Source organism: Cricetulus griseus (assembly GCF_003668045.3).
Source record: "Cricetulus griseus strain 17A/GY chromosome 1 unlocalized genomic scaffold, alternate assembly CriGri-PICRH-1.0 chr1_0, whole genome shotgun sequence".
NCBI classification, from domain to species: domain Eukaryota; kingdom Metazoa; phylum Chordata; class Mammalia; order Rodentia; family Cricetidae; genus Cricetulus; species Cricetulus griseus.
This window is the reverse complement of record NW_023276806.1, coordinates 113,113,945-113,134,342: the sequence shown is the minus strand read 5'-3', so window position 1 is coordinate 113,134,342 and position 20,398 is coordinate 113,113,945. Positions and strand designations below refer to the sequence as shown.

At 42.8% G+C, this 20,398-nt stretch overlaps 1 long non-coding RNA gene across 1 annotated transcript; it reads right to left on the bottom strand.

The window, feature by feature from the left end:
- Nucleotides 1–12,655: 12,655 nt before the first annotated feature.
- On the bottom strand, nt 12,656–20,319 carry LOC113832947. The gene is made up of 2 exons (XR_003480441.1): nt 20,031–20,319; nt 12,656–13,293 (listed from the first exon to the last, which is right to left on the bottom strand). It is a non-coding gene; the product is annotated as an uncharacterized LOC113832947 (long non-coding RNA).
- Between the last annotated feature and the right edge of the window lie 79 nt (nt 20,320–20,398).

Genomic DNA, 20,398 nt, shown 5'->3' with positions numbered 1-20,398 from the left:
TCCGGGTCTTAGTAGGTGCTAGAGCAAATGCTTGAGGGGAGGTTAATGGAAGGGGGCACCTGTGAGTCTGTGGGGAAAACCATCATTGGTACTGACTAACGACTTTCCATTGCAGCTGCTTTGGGGGCCCCTATGCTCTTGCAGGCAACTCCTCACCCATGATCTGTAAACAGGATCAATAATACAATTGGCTACCTGGAATAAAGTTGGGTTTGTCCTTGGGAATTTATGACGATGAGGCAGACAGTTTATATCTCCTTCCAGAAGGAAATCTTACCTCATTCATCCATAAGACAATGAATGTTGATGGGTATGTTCTTGTTTAGATCGTGTGCAGATGAGGACAGCTGCAGTGAGTTAATTGCCTGTGGTTTTTAGGCCACATACAAATGTATTGTCTAGGCATAAGATGAGAAAATCCTGCATTTTACCATCCCAAGGGAAAGTTTTCTACTAGTCCTCGGCTAATTTTGAGCACACATTAATCTCATTTTATATATTTCCTTAGGAACACTGAACAATACTAGAAGAACATTTTGTTACCAAGCAGTTGGCAATCTATGCTTTGTGTTTTCTTTTGTAGCACAATAATCACTTCATAGAAGTATTAGAAAGCTGGTATACTTGATAGTGGTACTTTTGAATCCCTGGTAGTGGGTTTCTCTGACAATGCAGTAAGCCAAATAGAACCAAATTAAAAGTAAAAGTAAAAAGCACTCCTGGGTGACCTGGGGGTGGGGGTAGGGAAGGAGAGAAATCACATGGCAAGTCTATGGACCAGAGCTTAATTACCCTCTAAGTGTGGTCCCCAGAGGAGCTGCTGCTTGGTGGGCTTTCTGAGGAGCAGGGTTTGGAGAGGGGCTGAGGCAAAACTTCCAATGGAAGAGATAGGTCACCCACAAGCCTCCATTTGTAATGAATTTCACAAATTCATACTACCAAAGAAAGTGATATCTGTTCTTAGCTTGAACACAAACCGAATATTAATAAATGAATGATTGTCTGACATTCTGTAATATTTATGAAAATAGCTAACTCACAATGGCAGTATGCCTAAAACTATTCTTCACACTGATTTTTTAATAATGTGAAATTAAATTGAGATTAGTTTTGCAATAATGTTGCTTATACTCTCCAGTTATGAAATTTATATAAAAAATAAAACAATTGTATGTTTTTAGTGAATTATTAGTGCCAGTAATATTTTTCTAGAGGCTTTCTAATGGAAACACGAAACTTGTTTAAACTCATCACTGTAGATACAACTTTGTCAGAACTTAATATTGTCACCCTAGTTCATCAAGCATTTTCAAGAAGCATGTAACATGAGATACTGCTTCCTATTAGAATGTGGTGACTATGTGTCTGAGCCCTGGAATCCTTGGCTTCATCCTAATAGGCAGTGGCCCCAACTCTCTCCTGCAAAAGGTACAGAGCAATCTTTGCTTAAAAGAGTCTTAGGTATTTATCAGTGACAAAACACTGAGATGGCAACTTAAAAAGACAGTTGGATTTTGGCTCTCCTTTTTTTTTTTTTTTTTTTTTTTTTTTGGTCAGCTCATGGTTGCTTGGGCCCCTTGCTTTGTGGCCTGGAGTGCATCATGGTGAGGCTTTCACAGTGGAACAAAGCTCTTGTGTCACAGCTGGGATGTAAAAACAGAAGACGGGACAAGGATCCTCAATCTGCTTCAAGAGTGTTAGGCCCCCGAAAACTCAAGTATCCGGGGTCTCAGGCCAGGTTCGCGGTCACCCCAATCACCAGGCGGATTCGAGAGCTTGCTGCAAACTGCACGAGGCTTTATTGTAATTTAACGAACTAACCCCATGTTAGCTCGGGTCTTTCACCCACCCGCCATGGCAGACGGCTAGAAAAAGACGGCTCCTTGGGTCTCCCAAAAGATCTTATAGGGCAGCGTAAGGGGAGTGTCTAGGGGTACGCACAGGCTCACGATTGGTGTGCTTCCAGGCTTGGAGGGCTTGCCCTGTGTTGATTGGTCAACTGGTTGTTATGGCCCATAGGCCCTCCCAGGGTGGTTGCTATGCTCTTACGTCATTGTCGTGCGCTTGTCCGTAAAGCACACCCAGGGTCGTAAAGCATAGCGCCACCAGCTAACTTCTGATTGGTTCCTTGTCACAAGACAGGCATCTGACCTCTGAGTGACCAAGGCAGGTTTATGGCAAGCACGTGTTCGGCTGTTATGGCTGCCAAAAGGGAAACGGGTTCCTTCATTCCCCCATTTTCTTTTTTGTAAATTCCAATCATGGAATTGCTGTCTCTCTAGCATCCCCATCAGGGAGTGATAGATACTGGCATCCCCATGTAAGGGAGTTCCTTTTGACTTAGCATTTTAACCAGGAAAAATGGATGCCGAAATTCTTTTTCAAACTGCTTCCTGCTGACTTTGGGACGAAGTTAGGGACCCCAGAAGGTTGAAATGCTAGTCAAAAGCAAAAAGGAATTTAGGCAATGGGGAATCCAACAGGGGCTTCTGGTTAGCAGACACTGTTGCAGAGATAGGGGGTGTCCACATCAGCAGACTGGTTCACATCCATAGCAAGTCCAGGGCTCGAAGTCTACTTAGAACAGCCTGTAGTCAGCCAGAAGCAGAAACCTGTTTAAGACATGTTTAAACTAGGAACAGAGGTTACAACTTATTTACTGAAGCCCACAGTGCAGAAAAAGCAGATATCTGGATATCTGTTCAAACAGCAGGAACATATTTATAACTTTGAGTCCTAGCAAAAACTACAGATTTGGGCTATAAGCATGTACATTTCTCCTCTGTCCAGAGAGCCGGGTATGGATTGGACAGAGGTGCCTTTGGCCTGATGAAAAGCCCTTTAAGTTTGTACTTAGATGACAACCAAAATAAACTTAAAAACCTTGAGCTTGTGCCTGAACAGTAGATAGTTACTATTTTATCAGCTAACATACTGACTAGTCTATAGTGGATCTGACTGCCTGATGCTGTCAAGCTGACAACCAGTAATATTTCAGAGATCTGAGAAGGGTATATTTTATCCGAATCTACTGAAAAGTGACAGAAGCCAGTCTATATACAGTTAGCCAAACCCAAGTTTCTCCATTACCATTGGAGGCAGCTGTCTCAAAGAACAGCAATCTTTGCCAGGCCTATACTGTGAGAGGTTTTTTTCCTCTCTGTGGAAGAGGGACATGGAAAAGACTGACCTTGTTTTGTCTAGGCAAAGGGGTGCAATCAATTTTCCAGTGTCCAGCAGCTTTGTCCACAGTCTCAGCCAGGTCCTGGCAGGCGGCAGGTAGCACATCTGAGCATCTCGCTCACTGCTCCAGGTGCAGGAACTGGGGTGCCTCAATCTTCTTTGGAGACTTTGGGTCACTGTCAGGATCTGGCAGTCTGTCTGACATTATAAACTTTAAAGATAACAATTTAAATGTCATATTCTGAAGATCTCTGAAGCATTAGAGGTCTGTTTTAATTACTTGCCTTAAGCATACAAGAAGCACACAGGTGGCTAGGTAAAGTCTTCTTTTTGTAATTAATTTTTTAGTCTGACTGTAACTGGTTTTAACTTAGTAAAATGTTTGAAACAGCACAGCTGAACTTAAAACTGTATAGAGCTACCTTATATTTCTTAAACAGTAGCTTAACTTCTTTTTGAGGCAGGGTTTTTCTGTGACTTTGGAGCCTGTCCTGGAATTCGATCTGCCGGACCAGGCAGGCCTTGAACTCATAAAGATCCATCTGCCTCTTCCTCCCGAATGCTGGGATTAAAGGCGTGTGCCATCAACGCCCTAAACTTAAAGGCGTGTGTCACCTACACCCTGAGCTTAAAGGTGTGTGCTACCAACATCCTAAACTTAACTTCTGAAAACACAAACTGTAACAGATAACATCTTTTATAAAACAAGAACTTTACATTGTCAGGCTTTGCTTAAGAATAATTTTAAATTGAAGCTCTTTAAGTACAAACATTAATAAAAACAAACATTTGAAAAACTGGTTTTAAAAAGAAATTTAAATTCCCTTAAGGTCTTTCTGTAATATATAGAAGCATTAACATTTTAAATCTTAACTGAAAACTTGTTTCTAAGATGGTACCTCTAATTTCCATGCGGTCACCTTTAGTCAAGATGGCGGTTTAAGTATTTTTTTTTTAACTTTAGCAAAATGGCGACCAGTCAAGTCATGTGACCATTTACAAAATGGCCGTAACTTGCTTTGCTTAACATGCTTAAGTTTATACCAGGAAATAGAACATTTTTAAAACAAGTATACATAATTTACTTGAGAAATAAACAGGGCTCTTTTAAAAACAAAATTAGCTTAATATGGTTAAAATTTTAACTTATATTACCATTTTTAAAATTTATTTGTAGACATGAGAAACCATAGCACAGTTTACATTTTTTTTTTACTTGTAACAACCTTTTCTCTGACCTTTGACAACTTTCCTCTGACCTTCTATAATTTACTTTAACCCTCTATAACTTTTACCATTTGTTTTAACTCTCTATAACCTTTTATTTTATTTCTCTGACTTTCTTAGACATTCTTAGATAATTTTTTTTCCTCTTTATTACTTGTCTTTTACATTTTTTTCTCATTTTTTAGTTAACATAAAAATTTTGTCAAAGTCCCTTTTACAGTTCTTAATAACTTTAAGGCCGTTTAGATGTCCGGATCAGGCCAGATAAGTTTATACGCTCGAGCTCCATGTGCTCAAGGCAGAGAGACCTGGGGTAGGGGTGCTGCTGGTAACCCCAGACCCTAGGCCAATCCAGGGGTGGGAAAGACTCCTGCGGCCCCCCCTGCATACCATGTGTGTGGAGCACAGAAAGATGGGTAGCAGATGGTGGCCTTGTAGCCATGTTCCCTCAGACCAGGGAAACAGCCACAACGGCAGCTGGGGCAGAAACAGCCCTACTGGGCATGCCTCATAGACTCGCAGGTGGGAATAGAAAGGGGGTGTTGTGGTGGATCCTGAATTGAAAACCAATGATGATAACACAGAATAGACAGGAAAGAATAGACGCCAACCCAATCTGCCTGCGCTGCTTATAAGGCAATGGCGCGGGAAGCCAGGCGGCAGAACCTGGCGGCTAACTGAGGCGGGTCCAAGTGTCCTTGGCCCACGTCCATACCTCTTGGGTCCTGGGTGTCCTCAGAGTGGCAGTCTGTCCTCCGGCGCATCTGCCGATCACAGTTGAGGTGGCGCCATGTGCTCAGAGAAGAAAAGACCCCTGACCCCCTGACCCATGCATGCCACGTGCATGGGCAATGTGGGACAGAAAGAGATGCTTAAGAAACACATAACACAAATGACAGCACATTAGACAGCACAAACATTAGACAGGACAAACCTCGGCAAAGAAATGGTGCCCCAAACCAAAATTACAACCAAACCTTGGACTTTCATCCAGGGTGGAACCAAGGTTCTCGCAAGTCTGCTTACCCTATGGTTCAATTACAAATTCTGCGCAGATCAAATCAAGCAACCCTCGGACTTTCATCCAGGGCAGGACTTCAGGGTCTTCCCCAGAAGTCCGAATTACAAATACAAATTCTGCGCAGATCAAATACAAATCATGGCACCAAACAAAACAGCAAGAGACAAAACAAGAAACATAGAACATTGAACATATATAAATTGCGAGCTCTAATCATCTTACCTCCAAGATCGAATCCACTCAGGTGAAGGGTGGTCGCAAATCCCGGACGAGCCCCCAAAATGTTAGACCCCCGAAAACTCAAGTATCCGGGGTCTCAGGCCAGGTTCGCGGTCACCCCAATCACCAGGCGGATTCGAGAGCTTGCTGCAAACTGCACGAGGCTTTATTGTAATTTAACGAACTAACCCCATGTTAGCTCGGGTCTTTCACCCACCCGCCATGGCAGACGGCTAGAAAAAGACGGCTCCTTGGGTCTCCCAAAAGATCTTATAGGGCAGCGTAAGGGGAGTGTCTAGGGGTACGCACAGGCTCACGATTGGTGTGCTTCCAGGCTTGGAGGGCTTGCCCTGTGTTGATTGGTCAACTGGTTGTTATGGCCCATAGGCCCTCCCAGGGTGGTTGCTATGCTCTTACGTCATTGTCGTGCGCTTGTCCGTAAAGCACACCCAGGGTCGTAAAGCATAGCGCCACCAGCTAACTTCTGATTGGTTCCTTGTCACAAGACAGGCATCTGACCTCTGAGTGACCAAGGCAGGTTTATGGCAAGCACGTGTTCGGCTGTTATGGCTGCCAAAAGGGAAGCCGGTTCCTTCAAGAGCTTGTCCGTAAAAGCCTAACCCTCCCCTGAGGTCAACCTTCCAATAGTGCACAGTTGGGGCCACATAGCAAATTTGTTTTCCCCTGAACATCAGTTGCCTAACAATGTACCAGCCCCAAATACTGTCTGATACCTCTCGTCAACGCAGCCTCAGTAAGCCAGTTTCTAACAGTTATCTGCCTCCAGTGAGCCTGATTGTCACCTAGTCAAAAAAGAGTTCCTTCCTTTCTCAGATTTGCATAAGTAACATCATGAAGCCAAACATCTCTTCTGTGGGCTGAGCTTGAAAGAGTCCAGAATGCTTGCCACCTCTTAGGTCTGAGACTTCCTCAAAGTCTTGCTTATTGTTTCCTATTTGTGCCATTTGTGCCATCTGACAGTCATCATGATTGTTCATTAAGATTATAGTGTGTGCCGTTTTAATCATGTGTAGGTTACTAGCATTTATAACCATAAGTCAGTACAATAGATTTTTTTTTTGCAGCTGTCTTCACAGGATATGATCATAATGAACTATGATAAAATTAGCTAGTACGATATTTTCAACATAAGTAGATTACATTAGGATAAAAAAAAACTAAGGGAAAATGGGGAGGGTAATGGTAGTTGAAACAGAAGAAGAAATAAAAGTTTATTATAGTTTTGAACAAATAATGATGGGCTTCAAATAGTGTGAGATTTAAGTCTTCACTGAGAAGGGATAAAATCACCATTTTAAAAACATGACTTATTGACGTGGTATACACCTATAATATCAGGACTTAGGAGACTGAGACAGGAAGATTGCAAATTTGGGGATATGTGGGATACTGTCTCCACAGCCCCACTCTACTCATCACTATTCCAGACTCCCAAATTAAGAGGATTCTCAGGCAACATTAAGCCCTTGGTAGAATGAGGGTGAGTGCATTCCATTTGTCGCTCACTCACTGAAGATTGTGTCCTCCACCCAAAGCCATCAGTGATCGTGTCCCATCTCTGGAGGCATTCACCTCTTTGCTTATTTCCCACTCGTGTTCAAAGATGGACTAGTGGTGTTCTCTTTGCCTCTGTTCTCCCACCCACATTTGTTCTTTCTTGGCAGCTCAGAAAATCTTGGCACTCCTCATACAGCCACCAACAGATGCTCCTTGCCAAAAGGGTTCTGACACCAGCGCTGCTGCCAATGGTCCTAACTCTCTGCAGCTGTTTCCTGTTTCTTCCTGAGCAGTGTGACACCCACAGAGAGTGGGGTGAGCATGGCCCCAGGAAGCATCCCTCTGTGTGCCTCTGAGCTCTCTGGCAGCTCTTTAATAGCCAGTGTGTATCACCAAGTGTGAGCACATGGCTGTGCGACTAAGTATAGGGCTTCACAGTGTAAGCTAACCAGCCATCACAGCTTGCTGGGTGCCTTGGGACAGGATCAAGTCTTCCTAACCAATGCTGTAGTCTCCAGTCAAAACATGCCCATAGAGACTGGAGAGACTTCTCAGTACAGTGCTCTCTTAGGAGCAAAGGGACTTAGCTCAATCTCTAGCTCCTATTTAAGTTAGGTGTAGTGGTGTGCTTGTGATTCCAGTGCTGGGGTACTGAAGACTGGCAAATTCCCAGAACTCACTAGTCACCTAGCTTAGCCTAATCGATGAATCCCAGGCCAGGAAGAGACCCTGTCTCAAGGTGGACAACACATGAGGAACATTGCCTTTGGTCTCCATACACACATCCATGCATCCTGGCATATATGGATACACACACACACACACACACACACACCTTTCTTCCACACAAAGAGAAGCAACCACAAAGTGAAGCCATCCATCTACAATTCCCAGGGCTGCTGAGTCTACTTAGGTATGAGCCAAATGTTCTCTCCAAGTCCCAATAGGAGTTGTTAAGCAGACCTTGTGTTTCTTCCCGATTTTTATCTCCATTGCATGCAATACCTCAAAATCTCACTACTCTAGTGCATTAGTGTGCATTTTATATGCAATTCTTCTCGGTGCTTACAGTGCATTTATTTAACACAATGATAATATACCAGCACGCATTTCTTTCTAGATAAAACCAAACATTTCCATTTAGTATGTTGTACAGAGGTGCTTGTGAGGGTTTTGAGTGTATGAAATGTCTCAGTTCTGAACAATTTCTTCATTAGTCTTAAATCGTTGGTAATGAGGAGAGTGTGACGAGGGAAATACTGAGAGTTAAACCATAAAAACTGGTTTCTGAGGGTGTTGCCACTCACCAGAGACGACACAGAGAATAACAAGTTTGTGGAGAAGATATCAAAGTTCATGTGGATAGAGTGAATTAGAAATACCTGTTGGGCGTTGGTGGAGCACGCCTTTAATCCTAGCACGCAGGAGGCAGAGGCAGAGACAGGCAGATCTCTGTGAGTTCGAGGCCAGCCTGGTCTCCAGAGTGAGTGCCAGGATAGGCTCCAAAGCTACAAGAGAAACCCTGTCTTGAAATAAAAAAAAAAAAGAAATACCCATGGGACATCTGGAAACATGCAGAGTTCAGCTAAGGGGCCAAGTGTATTGCCTTGTGATCACTTCATGGAGAAGAAAAACCCTCAAAGGAAGCAGAAAAGGAATGGCCAAAAGGATAGGAAAAAGCAAAAGAAACTACAAATCCCTAGAATCAAGGACAGGAAGTATCTTCAAAGGCAAATGATACAGAAAAATCAAGTAAGAGACTGGGTTCTCATTAACTTGAGCACCAGGGGGTAGGAGTCAACCGGAACTCTGGAAACACACCAGGGACACCAGCATGGGGTATCAATGTTGCTTTAAGATACCTCGTCTGTTCTTTGCTTTTCTCCTGGTGCCTCCACCATTTGTAGCTGCTCTGTGATTCAGCTAAGAGCTCTCCACTCTTTGAAAGCGGAAGAGGAAAGAGAACAGGGTGAGGGGTGCAACTCACAGTTCTGTGACCAAAGCCATACCCTTTCCAGTGGCTCCCAATTCTGGCTGTTGACTGGAACTTGCCAGTGGAAGCATTTTAAGCTAAGACACCATAATTTTGAAAATGTTGTTGCTGTGAACTTCTAACTTGATCAGCTGACATTATGAAATTTAATCCTTACCTCCTAAAAACTGTAATGATAGGAGGAAAAGTTGAGAAGGGAGGACTCCACATTTTAATACTTTACAGCCTTTAATACTAGCCTTCATGTCAGACCATACTGCCTAAACACAAGCAATAACAACAACAACATTGACAACAACACAATAAAAGGGAAACACTCAAGGCTTAATTCCTTGCTGGTTTTAAATGATCTCAAATTCCTTGTGAAGGAAGCATATGTAGTTGCAAAGGCTTCTACAAGAATGATGGCTGACTTATTCCCAGAGTCCAGTTCATCACCCTGAGATGGTCAAATGTGTAAGAGGTCTACAGGTCAACGGGCTAGGTATGTAACATTTTTATACAAAAAATCCTTCTAAACATAAGGTTTAGTTAAATAGGATTTGCTTACAGGGCAGAAGAATGTCACACTATGACTCATGTCCTACCTACATTTTCCTGTTGGAACTTTTCTCCTAACAGATGAGTGATCTAATTTTATGTTGGATCAACCCCACAGTTTGATGGAGTTATAGCTTCAAATGGGCATCAGTTGACTGTTGTATATTTAAATGTTCTTCAGGACTGTACAATCATATTGTTTCTTTCAGAAAAAGTTAAAGTTATGAAGAATAAGTCTAATGACATCATTACTAATGCATTTAAGCCATATTTTATCTGGAGGAAAACACAAGTTCCTAAAGATCCAGAAATGTCAAAACTGTAAACTAAAGGGAAAAAGAACTTGCATTGTTTTCAGGCAATATCCTAAACCAGGTTCCCAAACACATGGTCTGCCTGCCTTTAGAACTGGATGAAGTGACCATCAAAAGCCTGCCTGGGCTCATTCTAAACAAATATTCCAGATAATCTAATGTCCAAGTTGAAAGGTTCAGACATTACACTGGCCTGACCCTGTTACCTGGCAGAATCCACTCAAGCAGTACCCTGGTCAGTCCAGGGTTCTATGGTAACGAAGTCTGCACACAGGTGTAAAGGACCCCTTTAAAACACAGACCCCCGTCCCATTTACACTCTCTTCTCTTACTCTCTCTTGCCTTCTCTCTCTTTGCTCTTGAAGGGACCAGCTCCCCATTTCAGCAGCCATGACAGTAACACATGCTTGCCTGACCTTGCCTTGGTCACTAGGAGGTCAGATGCCTGCCTCGTGGCAAGGAACCAATCAGAAGTTAGCTGGTGGTGTTATGCTTTATGGCTCTGGGTGTGCTTTACCGACAAGTGCACTGCAATGACACAAAGAGCATAGCAATCACCCTGGGAGGGCCTATGGACCATAACAACCAGTTGACCAATCAACACAGGGCAAGCCTGGAGGCACACCAATCCTGAGCCTGTGCATACCCCTAGACACTCCCCTTACACTGCCCTATAAGATCTCTATGCCATGGCTTCGCAGTGTCTTTCCTAGCCATTTGCCATGGTGGATGGATGAGAGGCCCTAGCTAACATGGGTTTAGCTCATTAAACAACTACAATAAAGCCTCGTGCTGTTTGCATCAAGCTTTCGACTCCGCCTGGTGATTGGGGTCGTGGAGGTCCTGGACCGAGATCCTGGGGGCCTGAGCCTCCAGGGGTCTTTCACTCTCTCTCTCTCTTTCTCTCTCTCTCTCTCTCTCTCTCTCTGTCTCTGTCTCTGTCTCTGTCTCTCTCTCACTCTCTGTCTCTGTCTCTCTCTCTCTCTCATCTCTCCCGCTCTTCCCCCTCCCCCCTGGAATAAACTATGGTTAATGTACGCTATCATTTGTGTTCCATTGCACTGGTTTCCATCTCACAGTTTCTTTTCATTTTTCTAATTTTTAAACTTTTACAGAAGAACAACACAAGTACAACATAAGTAACATCAGAGTATTTTACAGAATGAACTTGCAAAGCTGATATACCACATACAGGGAACCCAAAACTGCAAAGTAACTATTACAAACAATTATTTAGTCAAAACATGCAGGTGTTTCACTTCCTAAGGCTATAATTTTGCAAAGTCAAAAACATTCAACAAATGTTTATGAGCCTCACTTTGTGTCTTGTGCTGTACCATGGGCTCAGGACCACCTTTTGTGATATATACTTACCTGTGAAGTAGAACTCCCTATTAGCAAGAGTCATAAGATAGGGCTTCAGAACACAGACATGAAGACAGACAACTAGACAAAAGCATTGAAATCCTGACTATTACTTAAATAGCTGAGCTGTGTGTCCTTAGGAAAGCTACTTTGTTTCTGTTCATCTCTGCTCGTCTGTAAAATGGAGGGATTCTGCTTAGCTAACAGCCCCCTGAGAAGGGCATTCTCAGAATGGCAAAGACAGTTATTCAAGAAGAACAAACAATAGTAGACCCTATATACTCAAAGGTAGGAGTTTCAGGAACCCCTTTAGAGACTACAGCCACTGACATGCTATCTTAACATAATTCTACTTTGCTTGGTGTGCTCACACGATCCCTTGGCTTCCCACTGACACTTCACTAAAAGTCATCATCTGGTGGCCTCCCACTTCTGCTGAAGTTGCATCTTCCAAACCCACATCGGCTTCTCTCTTCACAACTTTTGGAGGGGGTGAAATAAAGTCAGTGTTACATCATGAATTTGTACAACCAGGTTGTGGATGATATAGGTGCAGCACCCCTAGAAGTTAGGAATAATGGAGTCACCAAAACTGTGTAACAACATCTTTTATAGGAGTCAGTCAAGCTTTAAGACCACTCTCCCTGTTCCTTATAATGAAGGTTAGTTCTCTTGCCTATGCACTGGGCTGAATTAAACCTTGTCATGTTTCTGCACCACTGAGCCCTACTATGTGAGTTATGGGCCAAATCAAAGCTGCAGAACTTGAATATGAATACCCAATGATGGCAGCTGGCTCTCTTTCTAGCTGGGAGATGGCAAAGGAATCAAATCTTCATAGTAAAAGATAGTGTCTTAGTTAAGGTTACTATTACTGTGATGGCACACCATGACCAAAGTAACTTGAGGAGGAAAGAGTTCATTCAGCTTATGCTTCCATATCACAGTTCCATATCATCAAAGAAAGTCAGGACAGGAACTCAAGCAGGGCAGGAACCCAGAAGCAGGAGTTGATGCAGAAGCCATGGAGAGGTACTGTTTACTGGCTTGCTCCCCAAGGCTTGTTCACCCTGCTTTCTTATAGAACCCAGGTCCACCAGTCCAGGAATGGTTCCACCCACCATGGACAGGCCCTCCCTAACAATCACCAACTGAGAAAATGCCCTACAGGCTTGCCTACAGCTGAATCTTGTCTAGGCATTTTCTCAATTGAGGTATCCTCCTCTCTGATGATTCTAGTTTGTGTCAAGTTGATATAAAACTAGCCAAGACAGATAAGAAGTAACCTGGTTTGATATTAAAGGTGTAGATAACATGCTTGGCAGGAAATGGATCCCCATTTTTTTTTGTTTTGTTTTATTTTTCAAGACAGGGTTTCTCTGTGGCTTTGGAGGCTGTCCTGGAACTAGCTCTTGTAGACCAGGTTGGTCTCGAACTCACAGAGATCCGCCTGCCTCTGCATCCCGAGTGCTGGGATTAAAGGCATGCGCCACCAACACCTGGCTGGATCCCCGTTTTTAAGATAGAGCATGAGATATAGCTAAGAATGGAGTCTCTGGCAACAAGCTGCATGGTTATGGATCTTGGTTCTACAATTTACTAGCTTTTCAAATGGGAAAATCACAGGTTCTCTATGTTTTGTAACATACATATTGTAAGACAGGTAACAAGTGCTGACTTGTGTTCATCAATAATACAGCACTAGAGGAGATGCTGACCATGTGACAGTTAGCAAATGCTGGCTCCTGATCAATACAGCACTGGAGGAGATGCTGGCCATGAGACAGTTAGCAAATACTGGCTCCTGATCATCAATACAGCACTGGAGTAGATGTTGGCCATGAGACAGTTAGCAAATGCTGGCTCCTGATCATCAATACAGCACTGGAGTAGATGTTGGCCATGTGGAAGGGCTGTGGCAGGGAAGAAAGAGAATGCACTTTTCAGTCAAGACCTAAAATTGCTCTTAACATTTAAAAAATTGTAATGTTATGTATGCTTCAAGATTAAGCTGTAACCAAAGGTCACAAAATGTGAATGAAGAAAGGTTTGGAAACACTTCAAGGAAAGCACTTCTTTTTTTACAATTACCCCGCCCACCACACAGTAGGAATTCCATCCGGCTTTTCTGATTCCATACAATTCTGGGAATCTACAAGCAGGGAAGAGGTGCTGACATCCGCCATCATCTTGTCTAAAGCAGACTGGACACCCAGACCTACATGAGACTGGCTGTATCTAGAAGTTCTGATCTTCACACTCTGTCAATTGCAGGGGCTGTAACATTCAGACTGCCGAGTCCCACTCTGGGATTTCTGATTCAGTTTTGTCTGTAATGTGATCTGGGGGTTGTATCTTTACCCAGATCACTGCCTATGCCGATGCTGCCAAAGAGAAGAGCACAGCAGAGAGTGGCAGGAGTTTGTTTTTAAAGATGAATTCTGTTCAGAAGAAGTTCTGCAATTTATAAATAGGAAGATCTTGGGATCAGAAATTTAGTTAAAAGGAGCAAAAAACCTTTTCTAGCAGGTTGAGTATATTTGAATGGATTGAAGTGATGGGGATAATGTTTGGGGGGACAAATGAACCAGCAGCTTACATTTTGTTTTGCTATTATCTGAATCTTTAGACCCATCATGCACTATGTGGGCACCACAGTCCCCACACAATCCTATTGTCCTACACATGAATAGCTTTACTTATAATGTGCCTGGGCCCCAACGCCATTGGTTTTGCAAGCTCTGTTCTAGGTATTTCAAAACCCACAAGCTTTAACATTCTTAGACAATGGACATGGCCTTCCCTTTTGTGCCAAGGAATGAATTGCTACTAATATAAAGATTTCTTCTCACTCAGGACTCTTAGATACATAATCTTCCATAGCAATAAAAAATTACCAAGTAAATGCTCTTCACAGATATTATATATCCTACAAGAATGACACATTATGATGAACATAAAACTAAAATTAATTCAGAAATTAATTTATAAGCATAGTATACTAGTTCAAGGTTTAAAGAGTTAGCAAAAAAATTACAAAATGTCCAGTCACATTTGAATTTCAGATAAAGTAAAACATTTTAACCAAGTGAGGGGACCCTGCAGGTGGTCACGGTAGGCAGGGAAATAAACTTGGATGAGGTGAGAATGAAAGCTTGGTTTAGATTGACTTTGTCACCTAGATCAGGACTTTGGGGAGACTGATGCCAGGTGGTTTATTCCCAATAAATTTAAACACAGTATACTTTGGAAAAAAGTTTCCTGGTATAATATAATCCATTGTGCACAGGAAGTATAATTACATGGAAACTCAACTCGTGGTACATTCCATTTCTTCCAAGAAGATGGGTTCTAGAGATAGGCTACCTCCATTAGCTTAAGGACCTAGGGAAGGCTCTGGCCCTGTCTCAGCCATACAGATAGCATAGAGGTTATCTGGGCTATCAGCCACCTCTGGTCCTGGTTGTGAGAGCTTGGAGGGAGCCTCTGGCTATAAAGGTCATTTAGATTACTAGCTACCTCATGGTTGTAGGAGCTTGATATGGCCTGGTCCAACAGATATCACAGATCAGCAGGCTCTTAATCACCTCCAATTCTCAGCTTTCTGGATGGAAGAAAAGGTTTTATGTCTATTCCTGCATGCTTAACATTCCTGGTACTGTGCTCCCAACAACTAAGTAAATCCTGTATAAAATATTTGGGACAGATTGGACACACACTAGCAAAATGATGTGTTTATCTGACATTCCATTTTAAGTACGTATCTATTATACTAACAACATAAGCTTTCTGCTTCTTGCTTGCCATAGACGAACCATTTGTATTAGTTGTTCCCTGCCTCCACCTGCCAAGTCTTGCGGGTTGAAATCCTAATCCCCCACCACGTGATTGTTTAGGAAGATGATTGGGACTTGAGGGAAGAGGCTTATTGAATGGGATTATCGTGTAAGAGATCTAAGAGCACCTATACCATTACAACATGAGCACTGTCTGCAAGGTGAGAAACAAGGCCCCACTAAACACAAAGTTGGCTTTGCAATGATCTTGAACCTCCCAGCATTTAGAACTATGAGGAATAAATTTCTATTGTTTATAAGCCACCCAGCCCATGGCATATTGTCTAAACTAAGACATCACTATAACAAGTTACTAGAAACTCAAGGGTTCGCAGCAACATAACATTTTAGAGTTCTGGTGGTCAAAAATCTAAATGGTATCCACAAGTGAAGCTTCTGTTTGGAAAGCATTTTCCATTTCCAAAGCTAGCTGGACAGTGCCTTCTTTCTTTTCTGATCTCAGATTCTATCACCACCGTACCCTTCCCCTAGTCTCTCACTCCTTCTCCTCCCTTCCTCCATTAAAGACTCTTGTAGTTACAATAGACTTGCTCAGATAACATAGGATAACCCACTCATCTCAAAATTCCAGTTAATCATAGCTACAAAATATTTGCCACATTCAGTGATGTATTCACCATTTCAGAGATTAGAATATGACCTTTGAAACCCATTCCACATAGAGGGATACTCCCTGAGCCTAGACACATGGGGGTGGGCCCAGGCCTTATCCCAAAGGATATGACAGACTCAGAAGACACCCCCCTATGGAAGACCTCACACTCCCTGGGGAGCAGAAAGGGTATGGGATAGGTAGGATATTAGTTGGGGGGGAGGAGGAAGGGAGAGGGAACTGGGATTGACATGTAAAACAATCTTGTTTCTAATTCAAATAAAAAATGGAGAAAAAAAGATATGATCTTTGAGAAAGGCCATTAAATTACCTACCTTGCAACTCTCTTGACATATATATGCATTACAGTCAGCTAACCCCATTTCTTAGTCACTGTTCTGTTGCTGTGAAGAGACACTATAAGCAAGGCAACTTCTTTTTTGTTTTTTGCTTGTTTGTTTTTGAGATAGGGTTTCTCTGTGTAACCCTGGCTGTCCATGAACTCGATTTGTAGACCAGGCTGTCCTTGAACTCACAGCCATTCACTTGCCTCTGTCTCCTAAGTGATAGGATTAAAGGCATGCACCACCACTGCCCAGCAACCAAGGTAACTCTTATAAAAGAATGCATTTAATTGAGGGCTTGCTTACAGTTTCAGAAGTTTAGTCCATTATCATCTTGGTGGGGGTCATGGTGGCATGCAGGTAGTAATGGAGCAATAGTTAAGAGTTTACAATCTGATCCATAAGCAAAGACACTGGACACATAGTGGCCTTCTGAAACCTCAAAGTCCATGGCCAGTGACACACTTCCTTCAACAAGGCCACACCTCCTAATCCTTGTAATCCTTTCAAAAAGTTCCACTCCCTGGTGACTAAGCATTCAAATATGAGTCTGTGGGGGGCCATTCTTATTTAAACCACCATACCCCATAGTAAAAATCTACAGTGCTATCATATGTGTAGAAATCTAATAGCTGGAAGACATTAAAGTTTAATAACAGCAACATTTAATAAAAAAATCACTTATCTAGGTGTAGTGTCTCATGCCTACAATCCCAGTATATGGGCGATTGAGGCAGGAGGATTGTCATGCTTGTTGACAACATGGACTACTTATACCCTGGATGACAGTGAACTTTAGATCAACCTGAGCTATGACATGAACCTGTCTCAAACAAAACAAAAGTTTTCTCTTCCCACTACCAAGTTGCCTTGCTGGAAAGAATAGATTATGTCTACAAAAGCCTGTTTATGGCCAGGCGTTGGTGGCGCACGCCTTTAATCCCAGCATTCGGGAGGCAGAGGCAGGAGGATCTCTGAGAGTTCAAGAAGATGATGGGCATCAAAGAAACTCCGTGCAGAGTTTGTTTTCTTTATGGCAAAGACTAGCCACTGGGAAAAGAAACTGCCCTTGCCTCAAATGCTGACAGTTACTGTCCAAACTAGACTAGCAGGACACAAGAAAGGCGACTGCCAAATTTGCCAAGCCAAGGTAAGACAGTCCTTCAGAATTCCCTGATTCACAGAGTCTCAGATATGCTAGGCCTGTAGGCCAGAGTTGGATGTCCCAACGTTACAGAGGAACTTTGGGTGACTGTCCAGACAGCATGATGTTCCTGTCATTAGGTAACATTTCATCCTTCTCAGGTCTTTGATGGAGTTGAAGACTAAATAGTTATAATTCTCCTTAGTTATAATAGAAAGTAAATTAGAAATAAAACTTTAGACTCTCCAAGAAGAGATAGATAATTGAGTATTTTCTCTAATTTTGCCAAATACAAATAAACTGGATGTTGTAACTGTAATTCTTACCTGATAACCATTTTTGTTATATATAGTTTTACTATGTCAAGGTTAAAACCTTCTTTTTTAGACAAAAGAGGGAAATGGTGCAGAACAATCTTTTTGTACAGTATGAATATGTATTACTCTCATTGGCAAAAAACATATAGGCCAGTTATCAAACAGGATGCAGGGAGAAAGTAGGGTGGAGTCAGTGGGAGTGTCCAGGAGCCCCAGAAGAAGCAGGACATACTGGGGGACAGGTAAAGCCACAAGCCATGTGGCAGAGGACAGTTAAGAAATATGGGTTAATTTAAAATGTAAGAGTTAGCTAGTGACAAGACTGAGCTATTGGGCAAGTATTTATAAGTAATATTAAGCTTCTGTGTGGTAATTTGGGGATGTGGCTGCCAGGTGTTTTGGAACAGGAGGTCAGGACAGGAAAACTCTGCCTACAAACATGCAAGATTTTTCTTGGTGTTTCCTCTCCCCAGGCATTGTTCTAAGCTTTCTACACATACAGACTCATCTTTGTTCCTCATAGGTTGCAGACTATTACAAAGCAAATATTCTAAGTAACTTTACCAAAATCACAGATAGTCAAGGATAGAGGTGATTTAAACCCAGACAATTATGAGTTCCTGTGTTTAACTCCTTCATATTGCAACTCCCCCAAAGCCCAGTGTTAAGCCTTGCAGCACCACTAAAGTTTCTGTGAGCTAGATGAGGGTGCCTGCTTCTCCCTGGGGCACTCTGAAAATCACTACTAGTGTTATTAGTATTCTTATAGTAAGTGTTCCTTCTGATGTTAATTTTTTCATATAATTTTTTCAAATAAGCAAAGACTGGGGCTGGGCAATATGACCCACTATTCAGCAGTTGGACTCTTCCTGCTGTCCCAACAAAAGAACTGTCAGTCAGTCAGCTGTATTTCTACAAACAGCCCCAGCCTTCTTGAATATTCCACTGCCGCTCCGAAAATACTACACACTGATTACAGCCAGTTGCCAGTCTCCTGGAGTCAGCCATGGTGGTTAGGAACAGCTGGGACCAGATTTTGTGTATTGCAAACCCCAGGGAATTCTGTATTAGGGCATCTTCAGCTTTTTCCACCCTCATACCCTTTTTACCTGGGAAATTTTTATGGAACCCCAAGTATCTAAGTAGGTAAACTAGGCATGTGAATAAAGCATATAACAAATTATAAGGAAACTTATTTAAATGGTAGGGATAAAAGTAATTTTACAGACTAATAAAATGAAGGTACTTGTGTATATGTGCATGTCTGTGTGTTTATGCATGTGTGCTGTACACGGCATCCTAAGAGGCTAGAAGAGTGGTTAGGATTTCCAGGTGCAGTGCTCATGCGGGTGCTGGGTTTGTTAACCCAGAACCTGTGAAAGACCAAGTGCTTTGAACTCTAACTCATTTTCCAGTCCCTAAGCCAAACACTTTAACACAATATAATTCAAAGATATATCGATTCAGTACAGGATGATGGTAGAAAAACATTAAATTCTTTGATTTTCAATTAAACTGATATGTTTCTGACAAAAAAGAAAAAAAAAACCCACAGAAAAAGAGTAAAAGATGCAGGCTCAGGATCACTTAGTGAGTTGCCTGGAAGACACTATCCTGTGCAGTCTTCTCTGGTTTTGGAGCATCTGACCCAATAAAAGTTTTCTCTCAAGTGCTCTTTTCTTGTCTTTCTGTTCTGTGAACTGAGGGGACAACATGAAAAGCAGCTGGGATAGCTGACGCAGCTGTGCGGTCTGGCGGCCAAGCTGAGACAATGAACGGCAAGGCAGCTGGACAGTTCAAAAGCAGCCTGGACTGGAAGCAAGGCAGCACGGTAAAGGAAGGCCAGAGAGAACAAGACCAGAAACGGCAGGCCTGATAACTGGAACGCGTCAGAGTTAAGTCTTTGGGGCCAAGGTCTCCGACCTGGACCAAGTGCTGTTTGCTCTAAAATGATGTAGAATCCCAGTATCAAGGTCAGCCTGGAAGCCAGTAGCCAGCTAAGAGCTGGGGAAATCACTACTTCCCAGGTCCATGCAAGACTTGTTATGATTTGTAGGGATAGGAGGATCTGTTAGTTCAAGGCCAACCAATGATATTTAGGGACTATCATTTAAAAAAAAAAAAGTAATAACAGGGGACTTGGGCACTGCCGCTCACTGTTGCCCAAGCTGCCAAATACCATCTCTTGATATGGGTAGACCAGGGCACTGGCCAGCAGATGGAGAACACGTTTGCGTTGGCAAAAATAAGCCTGGAGACTTAGAACGACAAACAGGCAGTAAACGAGGTTTCAGTGCACTGGGAGTGAAAGTTACACTTCACTTCTTTTCCTATCCCCAGGCCTCAAGTGAACCACCTTCAGCCTGCTACATCCTCCCAGCCTCCTTAGTCCTCACCATCCGCCCTTCCTAGCATTCTCCAGCAACCGGCCCGCGCCATCCTTCCGGCTTTCTCTGACATAAGTTAGCATCCTCTGCAGACTGTCTCTGCTGTGAAGTGCCGAGAAATCCCAAAATCGAGGCCAGCCTGGAAGCTGGTAGAAGGCCAGAGTCAAGAGCTGGGGAAATCCCTGCTTCCTACCCCCACCCCATAAGTAAGAGTTGTTACAACTTGTAGGGATAGGTGATCTCTGCTGAGTTCCAGGACAGCCAGGGATACGCAGTGAGATTCTGTCTCTCTCTCTCTCTCTCTCTCTCTCTCTCTCTCTCTCTCTCTCTCTCTCTCTCTCTCTCTCTCTCTCTCTCTCTCTCTCTCTCTCTCTTTT